The sequence below is a fragment of the Triticum aestivum genome, chromosome 6B (genome assembly GCF_018294505.1).
Source record: "Triticum aestivum cultivar Chinese Spring chromosome 6B, IWGSC CS RefSeq v2.1, whole genome shotgun sequence".
Taxonomy (NCBI): domain Eukaryota; kingdom Viridiplantae; phylum Streptophyta; class Magnoliopsida; order Poales; family Poaceae; genus Triticum; species Triticum aestivum.
Window position 1 is genome coordinate 38,265,790 of NC_057810.1, and position 4,975 is coordinate 38,270,764.

Genomic DNA, 4,975 nt, shown 5'->3' on the forward strand with positions numbered 1-4,975 from the left:
CTCCGATGTCGCTCCCCCTCCTCTCCCGTCAACTGGCGCCATCGCTTCCCATCGGCGGCCGCCCAAACCCCGGCACCCTCTCGGCCAATGCCGGCGCCGCTCGCTACCTCCTGGCGCCGGCATGCCTCCGCCGGGCGTCCTCTTCCACAACACGGACCCTCCTCTTGCTCGTCCCGGTCCTCATCCTCCTCGTCTTCATCCTCTCCAGAGCCCAAGATCTCACCTTCTCCCCCGCCACTTCCGCCACGCTCCGCCTCGCCGCCCAGCTCCGCCCCTTCGACTGCTACGCCACGTAGCAGTCCTCCCTGGTCTTTGCCAGCCTCGTGGAGGGTGTGCCCCGCCCTTCCTCTACTCCCTCGCCAACCTGGGGTCGCTCCCCGACCGCCCGCACCGAAACATCGCCCGCCTCCTCAAGGTCAAGCGCTTCCGCAAGCCCGACATCTCCCAGACCATCCAGGAGTTGCTTGCGGGGGAGGTAGGGAGCGGCTCTAGCGGCGGCCGTGATGGGGTTCCGGGTGGTGGCATTCGAGCCGGTCTTCGAGAACCTGCAGCGGATCTGCGATGGGGTGTACCTCAACCGGGTGCAGGACCAGGTGGTGGTGTATCATGCTGCAGCATTTGACCGAGTTGGGAACATCACAATGCATAAGGTATCTTTCCTTCTTCAGGTTGCTCCGTTTGGAAGTTTATCAACCAGATCATGGGTGCGACTTTTACTGGTATGTTCTATTAGAGGCTTAGGGCTGTGATGCTCATCGGCAAACATATATTATACTAGTATTCCCGCCTTGCTTACTCGACTCGATTAGTAGGTAGATTCTTGGTCCAATTCGAGGAATCAGTAGACGGTTGTGGTGCTTGGCAGACTAAATTTACCAGGAAACTCTCAAGTGTCGTCCTTGGAAGACTTAATTTACCAGGAGATCTCTGCTGCCAATAGTTGGCAGACTGGATGTGTGACATTTCCTAGTAGCGGGTTTGCTTTCTTTTTGTTTTCCTCATGGGTGCACTTGTTGATCAGGGACTGAGAAGTTCCTGTCTTGCTTTGTTGGCAGGATTAGTCGATAGACACGTGGTTCCATCAATCTATAGACTTTAGATGGATACCATGTTGGTCTGCTAGTCTGAAATAAACAGAAATTGAGTTGCATGTCCAACACAACCAACAGAAAAAAAACACTAGCAGCACTACTGCCTATGCTTGATTTCTGCAGTAAACAGAGCTTAAAATTTGCGTGTTCTCTATTTTTTGTTCATTTTCTCATATGATCTGATGCGTGCTCTCTTGCTTGGTGTGTGTGCAGTTACGTACCATCCCGTGGGGAGGTCCAGGGACAAGCTGCTCCGGTCCGGCGAGGATGTGCACCATCTGTTGTTGCCAAGGCGATCTCTCTCTCTCTCTCTACATATCCTGTTATGCACTTATGCCACACTTGTGCATAAGTCTGCTTATTTGAAGGTCCAACACTTGTGCATACTGATTTGTGTACTTTTGAATGAATTGTGTTTTCAGACTGCAATTATGTGTTGTTGGTGAAGTGTTTTCTGAGTGGACATGATGATATGGTTTCCAGGGAACGTTAGAAGGATATGATGTGGTTGTATCAGTTTCAGCATGATGATTCTCAGCCCCACCCCGCCTTTAAGCTATGCATTCAGAAGATACATTCTATATTAAAGTATGGTTTTGTTGATTAAACTGCTGTTGTGTCACTTCAAGGAGAAAAAGTGTAGTTAATTCAGGTTGTGAACATTTCTTAGGAGTTATGTTAAGACACATACATCACAGCACTTTGTTGAAACCAATTGGAAAACAATGGAATAGCCTAACAGGTCATGTTGGTAGTTTTTTAACATATAACAATACTTAGGGATATATGTAATTGTTTTGATTCTGCTTGCAACACCCACCCAAGTCCTTTATTTTTCTAATCAATATACTGTCTCTATACATGCTTTCATCCATCAGTCATGATTAAATTCTTTCTGCTTGCTCAAAACATGTTCAACTACATATGCTTCATTTCCACCTTTTTTACCCAATGAAAAATAACTGAGATTGGTTGTGTAATTGACCCTCCTCCTGTGTTTGTTTAACTTTTGTGCAGGCCTTGAGGTTAAGCCTAACCAGTCTGTCAAAGTTTCACCTGATGACGAGCACTTTCTCCATCTCTCCCAGGTCTGCTGCTACTGCCTTGTGCTCAACATTTCAATTAACTCTTCTGTACCTATTATAGTATTGATTGATGATGATTGAAATATGGTAATTATTGATCTATTCCTCTTGTGTGTGTTTCCATGCCAGTGTGCCCTTGGTGAAGTGAAGAAGGATGACAAGCCAACCATGTTCGTCAAGATCGGCAACCAAAAGTTAGCCATCAGGACCCTCTCTACTGATAAGTTCCCTCGGGACCCGTACTTTGTTCTTCATTTGCACTTTGTTGTCCTTCTACTATTAATTTTTACTGCCATGGTGTTGATACTGCTTATAATATGACCTGTGCCTAAATTTTAGTAGCATTTGTCGTCAAAACCATGATTGTATTGTGAGCAAGCAAGTTTTTGGAGTCTTCTTAGAGCCTGCTGCTATTTCGTTTTCGTACACCAATATAATATTTGCTATATTTACTCATGGTTGTTACTGTTACCCATGCCCTCATTCTTCAGGATTGACTCCTAGCTGCTTGTGTATTTGTTTATTATTCTGTTCATTATTCTTTTCATAGCTGTTGTATGTTGGAACATATTTCTTTCATTCTGACTTGATAGTGATAATAACGATCACTTCCTCTCTTTTGTAGGAGCTCTAGGCTGAAGAATTTGGATGATGGGAAGGCTTCATCTTTGTAGCTAATTTTATGTTCATCCGTGTTTCAAAATATGTACTGGTTGTAATATACTACTACATAGCAGTACTTTTGAAGCTGTTCTAAATTCTTGGATGATGTGAACTATGGCATGCTTGTAATATATATATATATATATATATATATATATTCATTTTGGTCATCATTTTTGATATGCCTGCAATGAAACAAATGATATTTGGGCCGTAAAAAGGCCATAGACCAAACAATACCAAAAAATGGAACAAGATTGTCGAAAAAATTAAACTGAAAAAGGTGAAGACCTAGAAAATTGAATGGCCAAGGCCCAAAAAGAAATAGATTGTAAAACTACCAAAGCCCATTAATAATGTGGCAGAAATGTTGGGCTTAGCCCGTGAAGCTGACAAAAATTCACAGAAGAAAAAACATAAAAGGCCGAACTAATGGGCTCGGCCCATCTAAAGCACCGAAATGGACCAGGCTGGTTCTAATTTTTGACCTTTTCAATTGGTCATAATTTGCCACGTCAGATTGCCACGTCGGATCCGATGTGGCTTGGGCAGACAACTAGTGGCCAAAACGAAACAGTAGGCATATTTTGGTCGTAAACGTCTATGACCTTCTCACAGAGAAGGTCGTGAATTTCAGTTTACGACGGCCAGCTTTTGACCTTCTGTTTTTGGTCATGAAAAGGTCGCAAATGGAAAACAATGACCTTTCAGTGACCAATAGTCAAGGTCGCACGTTGACATATTTCTTGTAGTGTACAAGAGAAGCGCGCATCGCTCGGCCCCCGACCTCCCACCGTAACCGACAACTCCCCGAAATTTTCCTCCCCCTCGCTTCTACCATGGTTTTTTCCGTCATGGACGGCCCAAAGAATGTCATGCAGCTGCGTCTCCGGCCCGCCCAGGATGAAAAGCCCATTTCCTGTCATGATTTTTTGTGATAGAAGTAGGAGCCCACCATGTCTATGATGATACCGGGTTTTGTCACAATTATCGTCATAGAAGTGTCATATGTATGCCAGAATTTTTTTTCGTTCGGCCCAAAATGTCATGGATGTGTCTTTTTTTTGTAGTGGTAGTCTTCCTTGAATATTACCTTGGGGTGCCTTGGGCATCCCCAAGCTTAGAGTCTTTCCTCCCGCTAAGATTATCACTTAGGAACGATATTATGAATTTTAAACAACTTGATCATGAGCATGTTGCCCAATCTTGGGAAAGAATGAAATTGATGATTCACAATTACGCTACTCACGGTTTGAATTTATGGATGATCATACAAAAAAATTATGCCGAGTTGAACTTTGCTTCTAGAAATCTTTTAGTTTCGGCCGCGGGATGCACGTTTATGGAAATCACTTTAGGAGATGCTACAAAACTTCTTGATAATATTATGGCTAATTATTCTCAATGGCACACCAAAAGATCTTCTAGTAAAAAAGTGCATGCTATAGAAGAAATCAATGTTTTGAGTGGAAAGATGGATAAACTTATGAAGTTGATTGCTACTAAAAATACTCCTCTTGATCCCAATGATATGCCTTTGTCTACTTTGATTGAGAATAATAATGAATCTATGGATGTGAATTTTGTTGGTAGGAATAGTTTTGGAAACAATGCTTATAGACGAAACTTTAATTCTAGACCGTTCCCTAGTAATTCCTCTAATAATTATGGAAATTCCTACAATAATTCTTATGGTAATTTTAATAAGATTCCCTCTGATTTTTAGAATAGTGTGAAAGAATTTATGATTTCTCAAAAGAATTTTAATGCTTTGCTTGAAGAAAAATTGCTCAAAGTTGATGATTTGGCTAGGAACGTTGATAGACTTTCGCTTGATGTTGATTCTCTTAAACTTATATCTACTCCTCCTAAGCATGATATCAATGAGTCTCTCAAAGCAATGAGAATTTCCATTGATGAGTGCAAGGAATGAACCGCTAGATTGCGTGCTAAGAAAGATTGTTTTGTAAAGGCGTGTTCTTCTAGTTTCAATGAAAATAATGATGAAGATCTTAAAGTTATTGATGTGTCCCCTATTAGATCTTTGTTTTGCAATATGAATCTTGATAATAATGGGACTGGAGATGATTCAACTTTAGTTAGACGGCGTCCCAAGAATTTGGAGTTTTTAGATCT

At 42.3% G+C, this 4,975-nt stretch overlaps 1 pseudogene; it reads left to right on the forward strand.

The window, feature by feature from the left end:
- Window positions 1-87: 87 nt before the first annotated feature.
- On the forward strand, window positions 88-2,850 carry LOC123138731 (uncharacterized; annotated as a pseudogene).
- Window positions 2,851-4,975: the final 2,125 nt, after the last annotated feature.